At 46.9% G+C, this 20204-nt stretch overlaps 2 pseudogenes; one reads left to right on the top strand and one right to left on the bottom strand.

Moving 5' to 3' along the window:
- Nucleotides 1-527: 527 nt before the first annotated feature.
- On the bottom strand, nt 528-646 carry LOC134893598 (5S ribosomal RNA; annotated as a pseudogene).
- A 1415-nt stretch (nt 647-2061) lies between these two features.
- LOC134893597 (5S ribosomal RNA) lies at nt 2062-2180 on the top strand (annotated as a pseudogene).
- The last annotated feature ends 18024 nt before the right edge of the window (nt 2181-20204 follow it).

The following is a 20204-nucleotide window of genomic DNA, read 5'->3' as shown; positions in this document are numbered from 1 at the left end:
GTGAGTTTTTTTTGTATAGAGGCAAAAGAGGACTGTTTTGGTGTCTCTCTGGGGCACACTTTTTATAAATCAACTTATTGATGAAGATAGAATGTTGTGAAATGTAATTATAAGGATAAAACGTAACTTTTATTTCATATGAGACGAAAAAAAGAGACAGACAAAATACACAAATAATGCTGTATATATCAGCAAGGTGATAAAAAAAGTATTAAATCACAATGTGACGATATGTGACTCACTTAGTGTAAAGTAGGTGGCAGATGGTTTGTCCGCACACCCACTGAGATTAAGCAAGTATTAATGTTTGAATTTAATCAGAGCGAAAATTTGGTAAGTCTTGTATTCTCTATAAATTTATGAATTTTTATACATAAGTATATTCATATGAGAGAAACAGGAAAAAGCGGCTTTGACGACTCCGGACTCCTTCTAAAAGGTAAACACAGGTAAAAATACTGCAAAGAATGATAGCGGTAAGGTTACTGGTGAATGAAGGGTATATACACGGAAAGGTGTGTTCCTTGATACTACAGTACCCAGTATTCCCAGAGGGTCACCCTTTCTGGTACTGACCAGGCCCAATGCTGCTTGGCTTCCAAGATCAGACGAGATCGGGCATGTCCAGCATGGTATGACTGTAGATAGTCAAGTATATACCTATCTGCGTATGGAGATATAATTGCTTAATAGGTTTGGGCTGGTCTGAAAAAGTATGGGGAAAATTATTCCCAGTTACTTTAAGGTGTCTGGACATTGTGGCACAGAGGGATGGGGTGCCTGTTGGAGAGCTGGTCACAAACTACAAGAGGTGGTGTAAGGTACTTGCGGTGTGCTAGGGAGGAGTCTGCCCGCCTTACACCACCTCTTGTAGTTTGTGACCAGCTCTCCGACAGGCACCCCATCCCTCTGTGCCTTTCCAAATCACAGGGGATGAGCATTCTCCACTCCGTGCATACGGCACGGACAGGAGAGGTTGCCATAGCAACAAGCCCTGACCAAACAGCACTTGCTGGCTGTCTCTCCAGATTCCCTCTATACAGACCAGGTATTTAACTAGTACAGAGAGACTATCAATCAGATGGTAATCTATGCACCATTTTTATAACCCTCTGATTAAATAGCCCAGTCAGAACATTGTTTAGGAGAATCTGAACAAATCTACAGAGGCTCAGTACACATGGTCTGTCCTGAACAAATTTTCTTTGCAATAGACAGACTAATGATTACACTGTGTTTGTGTTTTTGTGCTGGATTTTATGTGAAACATTATACTTTTCATGTGATAACATATGGTATTCCTGCAAAGTATTTAGTAATTCATCTATTTATTTAACGTTGTATTTGTCCAATTCAGACTGATATATTATTTCAATTACCTGAATATTATTCCACCAAGCAATTTGCTTGGATTGTGCAAACATTGGTACATACCTTGTATTTGTCTAATTCAGACTGATATATTATTTCAATTACTTGAATATTATTCCACCAAGCAATTTGCTTGGATTGTGCAAACATTGGTACATACCTTGTATTTGTCTAATTCAGACTGATATATTGTTTCAATTACCTGGATGTGCATATATACATATGTATACTTTTTTGCTCTATTGGCACGCTTCATTCTGCCAGTAGGGAAATTGTCACATGCTCACAGATATCACCACAACTTAGTTGTGGGAGACAGTGAGTATGTAGAATTTGTTTTGCCCTTCTTGAGGATCTTTTTCTTATGTTTTCTTATTTTCTTTCATTTATTACCAGTGTGGCTGTATTTGAACGCTACATTTTGGGCAAGCAATTGGGTATCTGACAACGTTAATACACTCAGCACCGGTGTTAATATCAGGATACGGGCCGCCCCATGTACAATTTTGGCACTGTATATATGTGAATAAATTCCCTTTCACTTGGCTTCATTTTTACACCTAAAGCAATGGGACACAGTGTCTAGACACCTTAAAGTAACTGGGAATAATTTTCCCCATACTTTTTCAGACCAGCCCAAACCTATTAAGCAATTGGTTTCTCCATACGCAGATAGGTATATACTTGACTATCTACAGTCATACCATGCTGGACATGCCCGATCTCGTCTGATCTTGGAAGCCAAGCAGCATTGGGCCTGGTCAGTACCAGAAAGGGTGACCCTCTGGGAATACTGGGTACTGTAGTATCAAGGAACACACCTTCCGTGTATATACCCTTCATTCACCAGTAACCTTACCGCTATCATTCTTTGCAGTATTTTTACCTGTGTTTACCTTTTAGAAGGAGTCCGGAGTCGTCAAAGCCGGTTTTTCTTGTTTCTCTCATATGAATATACTTATGTATAAAAATTCATAAATTTATAGAGAATACAAGACTTACCAAATTTTCGCTCTGATTAAATTCAAACATTAATACTCGCTTAATCTCAGTGGGTGTGCGGACAAACCATCTGCCACCTACTTTACACTAAGTGAGTCACATATCGTCACAAATAGTGATTTAATACTTTTTTTATCACCTTGCTGATATATACAGCATTATTTGTGTATTTTGTCTGTCTCTTTTTTTCGTCTCATATGAAATAAAAGTTACGTTTTATCCTTATAATTACATTTCACAACATTCTATCTTGATCAATAAGTTGATTTATAAAAGTGTGGCCCAAAGAGACACCAAAACAGTCCTCTTTTGCCTCTATGCAAAAAAAACTCACAAGTTTGTTCTGAACTTATGTCCGGGAGCACCGCCAACCCTGCACTACCCACAAAAGCCAGACAGGCGAAGTGGTAGCTTTATGTTGGTTACTATTATGATTTCTGCCTTTTACGGTATATAAAAATTGTTTAAAAACTGCTATCACCTATTTACAATCTGATCCAGTGCAGATTCCAAAACCCCAACCCATTACTGCCAGCGAAGACAGTAAGTATAATTCTTTCTTTCTTTCTTTCTCTTTCTTTCTTTCTCTTTCTTTCTTTCTTTCTTTCTTTCTTTCTCTTTCTTTCTTTCTTTCTTTCTTTCTTTCTTTCTTTCTTTTCTGTCTGCCTTAATGTGTAAAAAGGGGGACGCTGTCTGCCGTTATGTGTAAAAAGGGGACGCTGTCTGCCGTAATGTGTAAAAGGGGGACGCTGTCTGCCGTTATGTGTAAAAAGGGCACGCTGTCTGACGTTATGTGTAAAAATAAGATTTTACTCACCGGTAAATCTATTTCTCGTAGTCCGTAGTGGATGCTGGGTACTCCGTAAGGACCATGGGGAATAGACGGGCTCCGCAGGAGACTGGGCACTCTTTAAAGAAAGATTAGGTACTATATCTGGTGTGCACTGGCTCCTCCCTCTATGCCCCTCCTCCAGACCTCAGTTAGGGAAACTGTGCCCGGAAGAGCTGACATTACTAGGAAAGGATTTGGAATCCAGGGTAAGACTCATACCAGCCACACCAATCACACCGTACAACTTGTTATAATTATACCCAGTCAACAGTATGAACAACAGCTGAGCCTCATTAAACAGATGGCTCAGAACAATAACCCTATAGTTAAGCAATAACTATATACAAGTATTGCAGAAGTCCGCACTTGGGACGGGCTCCCAGCATCCACTACGGACTACGAGAAATAGATTTACCGGTGAGTAAAATCTTATTTTCTCTGACGTCCTAGTGGATGCTGGGTACTCCGTAAGGACCATGGGGATTATACCAAAGCTCCCAAACGGGCGGGAGAGTGCGGATGACTCTGCAGCACCGAATGAGCAAACTCAAGGTCCTCCTCAGCCAGGGTATCAAACTTGTAGAATTTTGCAAACGTGTTTGATCCCGACCAGGTAGCAGCTCGGCAAAGTTGTAAAGCCGAGACCCCTCGGGCAGCCGCCCAAGAAGAGCCCACCTTCCTCGTGAAATGGGCTTTTACTGATTTAGGATGTGGCAGTCCAGCCACAGAATGTGCAAGTTGAATCGTGCTACAGATCCAGCGAGCAATAGTCTGCTTAGAAGCAGGAGCACCCAGCTTGTTGGGTGCATGCAGGATAAACAGCGAGTCAGTTTTTCTGACTCTAGCCGTCCTGGAAACATAGATTTTCAGGGCCCGGACTACATCCAGCAACTTGGAAGCCTCCAAGTCCCGAGTAGCCGCAGGCACCACAATAGGTTGGTTCAAATGAAACGCTGATACCACCTTAGGGAGAAATTGGGGACAAGTCCTCAATTCTGCCCTGTCCATATGGAAGATCAGATAGGGGCTTTTACAGGACAAAGCCGCCAATTCTGACACACGCCTAGCCGAAGCCAAGGCCAAAAGCATGACCACTTTACACGTGAGATATTTCAACTCCACGGTCTGAAGTGGCTCAAACCAATGTGATTTTAGGAAATCCAACACAACGTTGAGATCCCAAGGTGCCACTGGAGGCACAAAAGGGGGCTGAATATGCAGCACTCCCTTAACAAACGTCTGAACTTCAGGCAGTGAAGCCAGTTCTTTTTAAAAGAAAATAGACAGGGCCGAAATCTGAACTTTAATGGATCCCAATTTTAGGCCCATAGTCACTCCTGACTGTAGGAAGTGTAGAAATCGACCCAGCTGAAATTCTTCTGTTGGGGCCTTCATAGCCTCACACCAAGCAACATATTTTCGCCATATGCGGTGATAATGTTTTGCTGTCACATCCTTCCTAGCTTTTATCAGCGTAGGAATGACTTCAACCGGAATGCCCTTTTCCATCAGGATCCGGCGTTCAACCGACATGCCGTCAAACGCAGCCGCGGTAAGTCTTGGAACAGACAGGGCCCCTGCTGTAGCAGGTCCTGTCTGAGAGGCAGAGGCCAAGGGTCCTCTGAGATCATTTCTTGTAGTTCCGGGTACCAAGTCCTTCTTGGCCAATCCGGAACGATGAGTATGGTTCTTACTCCTCTCTTTCTTATTATCCTTAGTACCTTTGGTATGAGAGGAAGAGGAGGGAACACATAAACCGACTGGTACACCCACGGTGTCACTAGAGCGTCCACAGCTATCGCCTGAGGGTCCCTTGACCTGGCGCAATATCTTTTTAGCTTTTTGTTGAGGCGGGACGCCATCATGTCCACCTGTGGCCTTTCCCAACGATTTACAATCAGCTGGAAGACTTCTGGATGAAGTCCCCACTCTCCCGGGTTGAGGTCGTGCCTGCTGAGGAAGTCTGCTTCCCAGTTGTCCACTCCCGGAATGAACACTGCTGACAGTACTATCACGTGATTTTCCGCCCATCGGAGAATCCTTGTGGCTTCTGCCATCGCCATCCTGCTTCTTGTGCCGCACTGTCGGTTTACATGGGCGACCGCCGTGATGTTGTCTGACTGAATCAGCACCGGCTGGTTTTGAAGCAGGGGTTTTGCCTGACTTAGGGCATTGTAAATGGCCCTTAGTTCCAGAATATTTATGTGTAGGGAAGCCTCCTGACTCAACCATTGTCCTTGGAAGTTTCTTCCCTGAGTGACTGCCCCCCAACCTCGGAGGCGTGCATCCGTGGTCACCAGGACCCAGTCCTGTATGCCGAATCTGCGGCCCTCGAGAAGATGAGCACTCTGCAGCCACCACAGCAGAGACACCCTGGCCCTCGGGGACAGGGTGATCAGCCGATGCATCTGAAGATGCAATCCGGACCACTTGTCTAACAGATCCCACTGAAAGATCCTTGCATGGAACCTGCCGAATGGAATTGCCTCGTAAGAAGCTACCATCTTTTCCCAGGACTCGCGTGCACCGACACCTGTTTTGGTTTCAGGAGGTCTCTGACCAGAGATGACAACTCCTTGGCCTTCTCCTCCGGGAGAAAAACCTTCTTCTGTTCTGTGTCCAGAATCATACCCAGGAACAGCAGACGCGTCGTAGGAACCAGCTGCGACTTTGGGATATTCAGAATCCAGCCGTGCTGTTGTAGCACTTCCTGAGATAGTGCTACTCCGACCAACAACTGCTCCCTGGACCTCGCCTTTATAAGGAGATCGTCCAAGTACGGGATAATTATAACTCCCTTCTTTCGAAGGAGTATCATCATTTCGGCCATTACTTTGGTAAATACCCTCGGTGCCGTGGACAGACCAAACGGCAACGTCTGGAATTGGTAATGGCAGTCCTGTACCACAAAACGGAGGTACACCTGGTGAGGTGGGTAAATGGGGACATGTAGGTAAGCATCCTTGATGTCCAGTGATACCATGTAATCCCCCTCTTCCAGGCTTGCAATAACCGCCCTGAGCGATTCCATTTTGAACTTGAACTTCCTTATATAAGTGTTCAAGGATGTCAAATTTAGAATGGGTCTCACCGAACCGTCTGGTTTCGGTACCACAAACATTGTGGAATAGTAACCCCGTCCCTGTTGAAGGAGGGGAACTTTGATTATCACCTGCTGGAGGTACAGCTTGTGAATTGCCGCCAGTACTACCTCCCTGTTCTGGGGAGTAGCTGGCAAGGCTGATTTGAGGTAACGGCGAGGGGGAGACGTCTCGAACTCCAGCTTGTATCCCTGAGATACCACTTGTAGAACCCAGAGATCCACCTGTGAGCGAACCCACTGGTCGCTGAAGTTCCGGAGACGGGCCCCCACCGCACCTGGCTCCACATGTGGAGCCCCAGCGTCATGCGGTGGACTTAGTGGAAGCAGGGGAGGATTTTTGTTCTTGGGAACTGGCTGTATGGTGCAGCTTTTTCCCTCTACCCCTGCCTCTGGGCAGAAAGGACGCGCCTCTAACCCACTTGCCTTTCTGAGGCCGAGAGGACTGTACTTGATAATACGGTGCTTTCTTAGGCTGTGAGGAAACCTGAGGTAAAAAAGTCGACTTCCCAGCTGTTGCCGTGGATACGAGGTCCGAAAGACCGTCCCCAAACATTTCCTCATCCTTATAAGGCAAAATTTCCATGTGCCTTTTAGAGTCCGCATCACCTGTCCACTGCCGAGTCCATAATACTCTCCGGGCAGAAATGGACATCGCATTAATTCTAGATGCCAGCCGGCAAATGTCCCTCTGTGCATCTCTCATATATAAGACTACGTCTTTAATATGCTCTATGGTTAGCAATATAGTGTCCCTGTCCAGGGAATCAATGTTATCAGACAGGGAATCAGACCACGCTGCTGCAGCACTACACATCCATGCTGAAGCAATAGCTGGTCTCAGTATAGTACCTGAGTGTGTATACACAGACTTCAGAATAGCCTCCTGCTTTCTATCTGCAGGCTCCTTTAAGGCGGCCGTATCCTGAGAAGGCAGTGCCACCTTTTTTGATAAGCGTGTGAGCGCCTTTTCCACCTTAGGGGATGTCTCCCAGCGTAACCTATCCGTTGGCGGGAAAGGGTACGCCATTACTTAAACTAAGGATTGAACACCTGGTTATCCAATTGGGAGTGACCTGTCTACTTCCTTACCAAAAGGACTGTGTTATTTTTTGGCTGGTTCCATCTGGGAAACCTGATGGGACAATTTTTGGTGATTCTACAATAGCACTTCTCTACCATATCCTAAGACTGATCACTGCTATTTTTGAGGATTACTAATACCTGTCCAGTGAGTAAAACGCTCACCAAGTGTATCACTGGTTTTTTATACAAAAAATTTTTTAAACTATAAAAAAAAAAATTATATATGTTTTTTTGTTGTATGTGATTGTTGTGTATACCGGTATTAGGAACCACCGACCCCTATTGTATTAGTTATTATTGTTCTTTTGATCTTATTGATAGAAACAAGGAACCTATATGGTTCACTTCTTATGCCTTGTTTTATGCTAGGGAAATAAAGTTTACACTTCACTTTGAAACAACCTTGGTGTCATGTAACATTTCTTGTTGAATTATAGAGAATACACTTGATAATACTAGCGCTGGGAGACATCTCTTTTTGTCCTTTGTATTAGCTGTGAGGGTAGTGGAAATCCTCATTTCTCCCATATAGCAGCTTTGTATATCGAGTGAGGCTTACAAGCGCAGTCCTCTATCCCCTTTTTTTACGCCATTAGTAACTGCTTAGAAATTACTAGTTTCTTATCTGGGGAACCCCACGCTTCTTCACACAATTCATTTAACTCATCAGATGGGGGAAAAGTCACTGGCTGCTTTTTCTCCCCAAACATAATACCCTTTTTTCGTGGTAACCGGGTTAATGTCAGAAATGTGCAACACATTTTTCATTGCCGTAATCATGCATCGGATGGCCCTTGTGGATTGTACATTTGTCTCATCCTCGTCGACACTGGAGTCAGACTCCGTGTCGACATCTGTGTCTGCCATCTGAGGTAGCGGGCGTTTTTAAACCCCTGATGGCCTCTGAGACGCTTGGGCAGGCGCGGGCTGAGATGCCGGCTGTCCCAAAGCTGTTACGTCATCAAACCTTTTATGCAAGGAGTTGACACTGTCGGTTAATACCTTCCACATATCCATCCACTCTGGTGTCGGCCCCGCAGGGGGCGACATCACACTTATCGGCTCCTGCTCCGCCTCCACGTAAGCGTCCTCATCAAACATGTCGACACAGCCGTACCGACACACCGCACACACACACAGGGAATGCTCTGACTGAGGACAGGACCCCACAAAGTCCTTTGGGGAGACAGAGAGAGAGTATGCCAGCACACACCACAGCGCTATATAACCAGGGATTTACACTAAAGTGAGTGATTTTTCCCTAAAGCAGCTTATTATACACAGTTTGCGCCTAAATTTCGTGCCCCCCCTCTCTTTTTTACCCTTGAAGCCTGGAAACTGCAGGGGAGAGCCTGGGGAGCGTCCTTCCAGCGGAGCTGTGAAGAGAAAATGGTGCCCGTGTGCTGAGGAAGAAGGCCCTGCCCCTTTCTCGGCGGACTTCTCCCGCTTTTTTATATGCTTTATGGCGGGGGATTATGCACATATACAGTTTATTAGCTATATTATGTGCTATTTAGCCATGTAAGGTACTCTAATTGCTGCCCAGGGCGCCCCCCCCCCCCCCCCCAGCGCCCTGCACCCATCAGTGACCGGAGTGTGTGGTGTGCAGAGGGAGCAATGGCGCACAGCTGCAGTGCTGTGCGCTACCTTAATGAAGACCGGAGTCTTCAGCCGCCGATTTTCAACTTCTCTTCGGTCCTTCTGGCTCTGCAAGGGGGACGGCGGCGCGGCTCCGGGACCGGACAACCGAGGACTGGGCCTGTGTTCGATCCCTCTGGAGCTAATGGTGTCCAGTAGCCTAAGAAGCCCAAGCTAGCTGCAAGCAGGTAGGTTTGCTTCTCTCCCCTCAGTCCCACGTAGCAGTGAGTCTGTTGCCAGCAGATCTCACTGAAAATAAAAAACCTAACAAATACTTTCTTTCTAGGAAGCTCAGGAGAGCCCCTAGAGTGCATCCAGCTCTGGCCGGGCACAGATTCTAACTGAGGTCTGGAGGAGGGGCATAGAGGGAGGAGCCAGTGCACACCAGATATAGTACCTAATCTTTCTTTAAAGAGTGCCCAGTCTCCTGCGGAGCCCGTCTATTCCCCATGGTCCTTACGGAGTACCCAGCATCCACTAGGACGTCAGAGAAAAGGGGGACGCTGTCTGCCATAATGTGTAAAAAGGAGACGCTGTCTGCCGTAATGTGTAAAAAGGGGGATCTGTTCGCCGTAAGGTGTAAAAGGGGCTCTACCTGGTATAGTGGTGCTACTATGCGGCGTAATTTGAATAATGGAGACTACTCTGCACCGTTATATGAATTGGTATTTTGTGGCCACACCCCTTCCCCACAAAGCCACGCCCCTATATTTTTTGTGCGCACCTGCGTCGCGCACTGACCCTGTTTTACATTAGGGGTGGTTTCGATGCCGTTTCTTGCACACAGCGCTAAAATGTCTAGTTACGGCACTGTTGCTAGGTATCTATTTCTCTGGCCCTCAGCAGGTCCCCCTCACCAGATCCTCTCCAGGGGTGGGGGGGTGGACTTGGATGGGATGAGGGAAAGGGGGGCCAAAGCATTTTGTCGCACCTGGGCCCGCTGCTCGCTAGTTCCGCCACTGCCTTGAATACAGTTCAGTCTCTGCGTCTATATGAAAATACATCCTGGAATGTGTTTTTCTGAAACCTGTAGTGAACTACAAACTTGCATAACATTGTGACTCATATACAGCACAAAGGACACATCATTCAGATTATCAGCTGTTTATGACTTTGTGGCTCCTACAAGGTATTGTTGACTGAACTGTCCTCCTTACATGGCTTATGTACCTGGCTCGTTTTTCTTATATTTATTTATTCACCTTTTTTTTTTTTAAGTGTGTGGTTTAAGCACAACTATACGCTTACTTTTGCAATTTGCTGTTTGTTCTTTTTAAATTTACTTGAACATGCTGTCTGTGGGAAGCCAATAGCTAGTAGCTAACAAGTTTTCACAACATGTCAAATTTGACTCCATAAATACACAATGTTTATGGCCTGCAGACATGCGGCATTGATTGACTTGTCTCATACTGTATGTACTGTAATAACTTACTGGCCTCTGACATAGGGAGTTCAAATTTGGGAACATACTGCACGTTATTTGTTCCACATTTAAGCTTTGAGCTTTGAGGGTTAATCGGCTAATTGTTCTCCTGCAAACAAGGTAAAGGAACAGTGATGAAATACTTTACCATTCCTCATGACAATGAGGAAAGAAAAAAGATAAAGCAACATTGCACAATATTGCGTAATAGTGCACAGCTGGTAAATAACTTCATTTATTACACAAGTGGTACGGAAAACACTATCTAGGATACCAGCATACGGTTACTGTAAGCTAGATGGCCCTCTAGGGCTGTGATGTCCAGGAGGATGCAGAGAAACAGGAGTATTAAGGTATCTATCATCAAACTTCACTTCTGGCATTGTGCCATTAATACCAAAGCCACGGAAGCAAAATGATTTAGTAGCAGGGGTGTGTACCACTCAGGAAGTTCTCTGCGTGTGACACCCACCTAATCTTTCTCTAACGTCCTAGTGGATGCTGGGAACTCCGTAAGGACCATGGGGAATAGCGGGCTCCGAAGGAGGCTGGGCACTCTAGAAAGATTTATGACTACCTGGTGTGCACTGGCTCCTCCCACTATGACCCTCCTCCAAGCCTCAGTTAGATCTTGTGCCCGGCCGAGGTTGGATGCACACTAGGGGCTCTCCTGAGCCCTTAGAAAGAAAGTATAGATTTAGGTTTTTTATTTTCAGTGAGACCTGCTGGCAACAGGCTCACTGCAGCAAGGGACTAAGGGGAGAAGAAGCGAACTCGCCTGCTTGCAGCCGGATTGGGCTTCTTAGGCTACTGGACACCATTAGCTCCAGAGGGATCGACCGCAGGCCCAGTCCTTGGTGTTCGGTCCCGGAGCCGCGCCGCCGTCCCCCTTACAGAGCCAGAAGCAAGAAGAGGTCCAGAAAAACGGCGGCAGAAGACATCAGTCTTCACCAAGGTAGCGCACAGCACTGCAGCTGTGCGCCATTGCTCCTCATGCACACCACACACTCCGGTCACTGAGGGTGCAGGGCGCTGGGGGGGGGGCGCCCTGAGCAGCAATATAAACACCTTGGCTGACAAAAATACATCACATATAACCCCCAGGGCTATATGGATGTATATTAACCCCTGCCAGATTCCATAAAAATGCGGGAGAAAAGTCTGCGAAAAAGGGGCGGAGCCTATCTCCTCAGCACACTGGCGCCATTTTTCCCTCACAGCTCCGTTGGAGGGAAGCTCCCTGGCTCTCCCCTGCAGTCTACACTACAGAACAGGGTTAAAACAGAGAGGGGGGGCACTAAATTTAGGCGCAGTATAAATTATATAATTCCAGACACTACCGTTTGGACTGTCCACGGCACCGAGGGTGTTTACCAAGGTAATGGCAGAAATGATGATACTCCTTCAAAAAAAAAAAGGGAGTTTTTATTTATCCCATACTTGGACGATCTCCTTATAAAGGCAAGGTCCAGGGAGCAGTTACTGGTCGGAGTAGCACTATCTCAGGAGGTGCTACAACAGCATGGCTGGATTCTGAACATTCCAAAGTCACAGCTGGTTCCTTCCACTCGCTTACTGTTCCTGGGGATGATTTTGGACACAGAACAGAAAAAAGTGTTTCTCCCGCAGGAGAAAGCCAAGGAGCTGTCATCTCTAGTCAGAGACCTCCTAAAACCAAAAAGGGTATCGGTGCATCGTTGCACACGAGTCCTGGGAAAAATGGTGGCTTCATACGAAGCAATTCCATTCGGCAGGTTCCATGCGAGGACCTTCCAGAGAGACCTCTTAGATAAGTGGTCGGGATCGCATCTTCAAATGCATCAAATGATAACCCTGTCTCCAAGGACCAGGGTGTCTCTACTGTGGTGGATGCAGGGTGCTCATCTTCTAGAGGGCCGCAGTTTCGGCATACAGGACTGGGTCCTGGTGACCACGGATGCCAGCCTTTAAGGCTGGGGAGCAGTCACACAGGGAAGAAACTTCCAGGGCCTATGGTCAAGTCAGGAGACTTCCCTACATATAAATTCTGGAACTGAGGGCCATTTACAATGCCCTAAGTCAGGCAAGACCCCTGCTTCAAAGCCAGCCGGTACTGATACAGTCAGACAACATCACGGCAGTCGCCCATGTGACCCGACAGGGCGGCACAAGAAGCAGGATGGCAATGGCAGAAGCCACAAGGATTCTCCGATGGGCGGAAAATCACGTACTAGCACTGTCAGCAGTGTTCATTCCGGGAGTGGACAACTGGGAAGCAGACTTCCTCAGCAGACACGACCTACACCCGGGAGAGTGGGGACTTCATCCAGAAGTCTTCCTGCTGTTGGTAAACCGTTGGGAAAGGCCACAGGTGGACATGATGGCGTCCCGCCTCAACAAAAAGCTAAAGAGATATTGCGCCAGGTCAAGGGACCCTCAGGCGATAGCTGTGGACGCTCTAGGGACACTGTGGGTGTACCAGTCGGTTTATGTGTTCCCTACTCTGCCTCTCATACCAAAGGTACTGAGAATAATAAGATGGCGAGGAGTAAGAACGATACTCGTGGTTCCGGATTGGCCAAGAAGGGCTTGGTACCCGGAACTTCAGGAAATGATATCAGAGGACCCATGGCCTCTGCCGCTCAGACAGGACCTGCTTCAGCAGGGGCCCTGTCTGTTCCAAGACTTACCGCGGCTGCGTTTGACGGCATGGCGATTGAGCGCCGGATCCTGAAGGAAAAGGGTATTCCGGAAGAAGTCATTCCTGCGCTTATTAAAGCCAGGAAAGATATTACGGCAAAGCATTATCACCGCATGTGGCGGAAATATGTTGCATGGTGCGAGGCCAAAAAGGCCCCTACAGAGGAATTTCCACTAGGTCGAGTTCTACATTTCCTGCAAGCAGGAGTGAATATGGGCCTAAGTCTAGGCTCCATTAAAGTACAGATCTCGGCTCTGTCGATTTTCTTTCAAAAAGAATTAGCTTCAGTACCTGAAGTTCAGACATTGTGAAAGGAGTGCTGCATATTAGAGATGAGCGGGTTCGGTTTCTCTGAATCCGAACCCGCACGAACTTCATGTTTTTTTTCACGGGTCCGAGCGACTCGGATCTTCCCGCCTTGCTCGGTTAACCCGAGCGCGCCCGAACGTCATCATGACGCTGTCGGATTCTCGCGAGACTCGGATTCTATATAAGGAGCCGCGCGTCGCCGCCATTTTCACACGTGCATTGAGATTGATAGGGAGAGGACGTGGCTGGCGTCCTCTCCATTTAGATTAGGAGAGAGAGAGAGAGATTGACCTGAGGCTGATACTGTAGAAGAGAGTGCAGAGTTTAGTGACTGACCACAGTGACCACCAGCAGTGCAGTTGTTTTATTTAATATATCCGTTCTCTGCCTGAAAAAAACGGTACACACAGTGACTCAGTCACATACCATATCTGTGTGCACTGCTCAGCCCAGTGTGCTGCATGCCTGCATCATCTATGTATATATTATATATCTGACTGTGCTCAGCTCACACAGCTTATAATTGTGGGGGAGACTGGGGAGCACTGCAGTGCCAGTTATAGGTTATAGCAGGAGCCAGGAGTACAAGACAGTCACATACCATATCTGTGTGCACTGCTCAGCCCAGTGTGCTGCATCATCTATGTATATATTATATATCTGACTGTGCTCAGCTCACACAGCTTATAATTGTGGGGGAGACTGGGGAGCACTGCAGTGCCAGTTATAGGTTATAGCAGGAGCCAGGAGTACATATTATATTAAAATTAAACAGTGCACACTTTTGCTGCAGGAGTGCCACTGCCAGTGTGACTGACCAGTGACCTGACCACACTGACCACCAGTATAGTTAGTAGTATACTATATTGTGATTGCCTGAAAAAGTTAAACACTCGTCGTGTGACTTCACTTGTGTGGTGTTTTTTTCTTTATTCTATAAAAAACTCATTCTGCTGACAGACAGTGTCCAGCAGGTCCGTCATTATATAATATATATACCTGTCCGGCTGCAGTAGTGATATATATATATTTTTTATATCATTATTTATCATCCAGTCGCAGCAGACACAGTACGGTAGTTCACGGCTGTAGCTACCTCTGTGTCGGCACTCGGCAGTCCATCCATAATTGTATACCACCTACCCGTGGTTTTTTTTTCTTTCTTCTTTATACATACATACTACTACATCTCTTTATCAACCAGTCTATATTAGCAGCAGACACAGTACAGTACGGTAGTTCACGGCTGTGGCTACCTCTGTGTCGGCACTCGGCAGTCCGTCCATAATTGTATACCACCTAACCGTGGTTTTTTTTTCTTTCTTCTTTATACATACATACTACGACATCTCTTTATCAACCAGTCTATATTAGCAGCAGACACAGTACAGTACGGTAGTTCACGGCTGTGGCTACCTCTGTGTCGGCACTCGGCAGTCCGTCCATAATTGTATACCACCTAACCGTGGTTTTTTTTTCTTTCTTCTTCATACATACATACTACGACATCTCTTTATCAACCAGTCTATATTAGCAGCAGACACAGTACAGTACGGTAGTTCACGGCTGTGGCTACCTCTGTGTCGGCACTCGGCAGTCCGTCCATAATTGTATACCACCTAACCGTGGTTTTTTTTTCTTTCTTCTTTATACATACATACTACGACATCTCTTTATCAACCAGTCTATATTAGCAGCAGACACAGTACAGTACGGTAGTTCACGGCTGTGGCTACCTCTGTGTCGGCACTCGGCAGTCCGTCCATAATTGTATACCACCTAACCGTGGTTTTTTTTTCTTTCTTCTTCATACATACATACTACGACATCTCTTTATCAACCAGTCTATATTAGCAGCAGACACAGTACGGTAGTTCACGGCTGTAGCTACCTCTGTGTCGGCACTCGGCAGTCCGTCCATAATTGTATACTAGTATCCATCCATCTCCATTGTTTACCTGAGGTGCCTTTTAGTTGTGCCTATTAAAATATGGAGAACAAAAATGTTGAGGTTCCAAAATTAGGGAAAGATCAAGATCCACTTCCACCTCGTGCTGAAGCTGCTGCCACTAGTCATGGCCGAGACGATGAAATGCCAGCAACGTCGTCTACCAAGGCCGATGCCCAATGTCATAGTACAGAGCATGTCAAATCCAAAACACCAAATATCAGTAAAAAAAGGACTCCAAAACCTAAAATAAAATTGTCGGAGGAGAAGCGTAAACTTGCCAATATGCCATTTACCACACGGAGTGGCAAGGAACGGCTGAGGCCCTGGCCTATGTTCATGGCTAGTGGTTCAGCTTCACATGAGGATGGAGGCACTCAGCCTCTCGCTAGAAAAATGAAAAGACTCAAGCTGGCAAAAGCAGTAGCACCGCAAAGAACTGTGCGTTCTTCGAAATCCCAAATCCACAAGGAGAGTCCAATTGTGTCGGTTGCGATGCCTGACCTTCCCAACACTGGACGTGAAGAGCATGCGCCTTCCACCATTTGCACGCCCCCTGCAAGTGCTGGAAGGAGCACCCGCAGTCCAGTTCCTGATAGTCAGATTGAAGATGTCAGTGTTGAAGTACACCAGGATGAGGAGGATATGGGTGTTGCTGGCGCTGGGGAGGAAATTGACCAGGAGGATTCTGATAGTGAGGTGGTTTGTTTAAGTCAGGCACCCGGGGAGACACCTGTTGTCCGTGGGAGGAATATGGCCGTTGACATGCCTGGTGAAAATACCAAAAAAATCAGCTCTTCGGTGTGGAACTATTTCAACAGAAATGCGGACAACAGGTGTCAAGCCGTGTGTTCCCTTTGTCAAGCTGTAATAAGTAGGGGTAAGGACGTTAACCACCTCGGAACATCCTCCCTTATACGTCACCTGCAGCGCATTCATAATAAGTCAGTGACAAGTTCAAAAACTTTGGGTGACAGCGGAAGCAGTCCACTGACCAGTAAATCCCTTCCTCTTGTAACCAAGCTCACGCAAACCACCCCACCAACTCCCTCAGTGTCAATTTCCTCCTTCCCCAGGAATGCCAATAGTCCTGCAGGCAATGTCACTGGCAATTCTGACGAGTCCTCTCCTGCCTGGGATTCCTCCGATGCATCCTTGCGTGTAACGCCTACTGCTGCTGGCGCTGCTGTTGTTGCTGCTGGGAGTCGATGGTCATCCCAGAGGGGAAGTCGTAAGCCCACTTGTACTACTTCCAGTAAGCAATTGACTGTTCAACAGTCCTTTGCGAGGAAGATGAAATATCACAGCAGTCATCCTGCTGCAAAGCGGATAACTGAGGCCTTGACAACTATGTTGGTGTTAGACGTGCGTCCGGTATCCGCCGTTAGTTCACAGGGAACTAGACAATTTATTGAGGCAGTGTGCCCCCGTTACCAAATACCATCTAGGTTCCACTTCTCTAGGCAGGCGATACCGAGAATGTACACGGACCTCAGAAAAAGACTCACCAGTGTCCTAAAAAATGCAGTTGTACCCAATGTCCACTTAACCACGGACATGTGGACAAGTGGAGCAGGGCAGGGTCAGGACTATATGACTGTGACAGCCCACTGGGTAGATGTATGGACTCCCTCCGCAAGAACAGCAGCGGCGGCACCAGTAGCAGCATCTCGCAAACGCCAACTCTTTCCTAGGAAGGCTACGCTTTGTATCACCGGTTTCCAGAATACACACACAGCTGAAAACCTCTTACGGCAACTGAGGAAGATCATCGCGGAATGGCTTACCCCAATTGGACTCTCCTGTGGATTTGTGGCATCGGACAACGCCAGCAATATTGTGTGTGCATTAAATATGGGCAAATTCCAGCACGTCCCATGTTTTGCACATACCTTGAATTTGGTGGTGCAGAATTATTTAAAAAACGACAGGGGCGTGCAAGAGATGCTGTCGGTGGCCAGAAAAATTGCGGGACACTTTCGGCGTACAGGCACCACGTACAGAAGACTGGAGCACCACCAAAAACTACTGAACCTGCCCTGCCATCATCTGAAGCAAGAAGTGGTAACGAGGTGGAATTCAACCCTCTATATGCTTCAGAGGTTGGAGGAGCAGCAAAAGGCCATTCAAGCCTATACAATTGAGCACGATATAGGAGGTGGAATGCACCTGTCTCAAGCGCAGTGGAGAATGATTTCAACGTTGTGCAAGGTTCTGATGCCCTTTGAACTTGCCACACGTGAAGTCAGTTCAGACACTGCCAGCCTGAGTCAGGTCATTCCCCTCATCAGGCTTTTGCAGAAGAAGCTGGAGACATTGAAGGAGGAGCTAACACGGAGCGATTCCGCTAGGCATGTGGGACTTGTGGATGGAGCCCTTAATTCGCTTAACAAGGATTCACGGGTGGTCAATCTGTTGAAATCAGAGCACTACATTTTGGCCACCGTGCTCGATCCTAGATTTAAAGCCTACCTTGGATCTCTCTTTCCGGCAGACACAAGTCTGCTGGGGTTGAAAGACCTGCTGGTGAGAAAATTGTCAAGTCAAGCGGAACGCGACCTGTCAACATCTCCTCCTTCACATTCTCCCGCAACTGTGGGTGCGAGGAAAAGGCTCAGAATTCCGAGCCCACCCGCTGGCGGTGATGCAGGGCAGTCTGGAGCGACTGCTGATGCTGACATCTGGTCCGGACTGAAGGACCTGACAACGATTACGGACATGTCGTCTACTGTCACTGCATATGATTCTCTCACCATTGAAAGAATGGTGGAGGATTATATGAGTGACCGCATCCAAGTAGGCACGTCACACAGTCCATACTTATACTGGCAGGAAAAAGAGGCAATTTGGAGGCCATTGCACAAACTGGCTTTATTCTACCTAAGTTGCCCTCCCACAAGTGTGTACTCCGAAAGAGTGTTTAGTGCCGCCGCTCACCTTGTCAGCAATCGGCGTACGAGGTTACATCCAGAAAATGTGGAGAAGATGATGTTCAATAAAATGAATTATAATCAATTCCTCCGCGGAGACATTGACCAGCAGCAATTGCCTCCACAAAGTACACAGGGAGCTGAGATGGTGGATTCCAGTGGGGACGAATTGATAATCTGTGAGGAGGGGGATGTACACGGTGATATATCGGAGGGTGATGATGAGGTGGACATCTTGCCTCTGTAGAGCCAGTTTGTGCAAGGAGAGATTAATTGCTTCTTTTTTGGGGGGGGGTCCAAACCAACCCGTCATATCAGTCACAGTCGTGTGGCAGACCCTGTCACTGAAATGATGGGTTGGTTAAAGTGTGCATGTCCTGTTTTGTTTATACAACATAAGGGTGGGTGGGAGGGCCCAAGGACAATTCCATCTTGCACCTCTTTTTTCTTTTATTTTTCTTTGCGTCATGTGCTGTTTGGGGAGGGTTTTTTGGAAGGGACATCCTGCGTGACACTGCAGTGCCACTCCTAAATGGGCCCGGTGTTTGTGTCGGCCACTAGGGTCGCTAATCTTACTCACACAGTCAGCTACCTCATTGCGCCTCTTTTTTTCTTTGCGTCATGTGCTGATTGGGGAGGGTTTTTTGGAAGGGACATCCTGCGTGACACTGCAGTGCCACTCCTAAATGGGCCCGGTGTTTGTGTCGGCCACTAGGGTCGCTAATCTTACTCACACAGTCAGCTACCTCATTGCGCCTCTTTTTTTCTTTGCGTCATGTGCTGATTGGGGAGGGTTTTTTGGAAGGGACATCCTGCGTGACACTGCAGTGCCACTCCTAAATGGGCCCGGTGTTTGTGTCGGCCACTAGGGTCGCTTATCTTACTCACACAGTCAGCTACCTCATTGCGCCTCTTTTTTTCTTTGCGTCATGTGCTGATTGGGGAGGGTTTTTTGGAAGGGACATCCTGCGTGACACTGCAGTGCCACTCCTAGATGGGCCAGGTGTTTGTGTCGGCCACTAGTGTCGCTTAGCTTAGTCATCCAGCGACCTTGGTGCAAATTTTAGGACTAAAAATAATATTGTGAGGCGTGAGGTATTCAGAATAGACTGAAAATGAGAGGAAATTATGGTTTTTGAGGTTAATAATAATATGGGATCAAAATGACCCCCAAATTCTATGATTTAAGCTGTTTTTTAGTGTTTTTTTAAAAAAACACCCGAATCCAAAACACACCCGAATCCGACAAAAAAAATTCGGTGAGGTTTTGCCAAAACGCGGTCGAACCCAAAACACGGCCGCGGAACCGAACCCAAAACCAAAACACAAAACCCGAAAAATTTCAGGCGCTCATCTCTACCATATTCAGCCCCCGTTTGTGCCCCCTGTGGCACCTTGGGATCTCAACGTGGTGTTGAGTTTTCTTAAAATCACATTGGTTTGAGCCACTAAAAACCGTGGATCTAAAATATCTCACGTGGAAAGTGGTCATGTTATTGGCCTTGGCTTCAGCCAGGCGAGTGTCAGAATTGGCGGCTTTATCATGTAAAAGCCCTTATCTGATTTTCCATATGGATAGGGCAGAATTGAGGACTCGTCCCCAATTTCTTCCTAAGGTGGTGTCAGCGTTTCACCTGAACCAGCCTATTGTGGTGCCGGCGGCTACTAGTGAATTGGAGGACTCCAAGTTGCTAGACGTTGTCAGGGCCCTGAAAATATATGTTTTCCAGGACGGCTGGAGTCAGAAACTCTGACTCGCTGTTTATCCTGTATGCACCCAACAAGCTGGGTGCTCCTGCTTCTAAGCAGTCTATTGCTCGCTGGATTTGTAGTACAATTCAGCTTGCACATTCTGTGGCAGGCATACCACAGCCAAAATCTG

Source organism: Pseudophryne corroboree, chromosome 3 (genome assembly GCF_028390025.1).
Source record: "Pseudophryne corroboree isolate aPseCor3 chromosome 3, aPseCor3.hap2, whole genome shotgun sequence".
In the NCBI taxonomy this organism is placed as follows: Eukaryota; Metazoa; Chordata; class Amphibia; order Anura; family Myobatrachidae; genus Pseudophryne; species Pseudophryne corroboree.
This window is presented reverse-complemented; position numbering and strand designations above follow the sequence as displayed.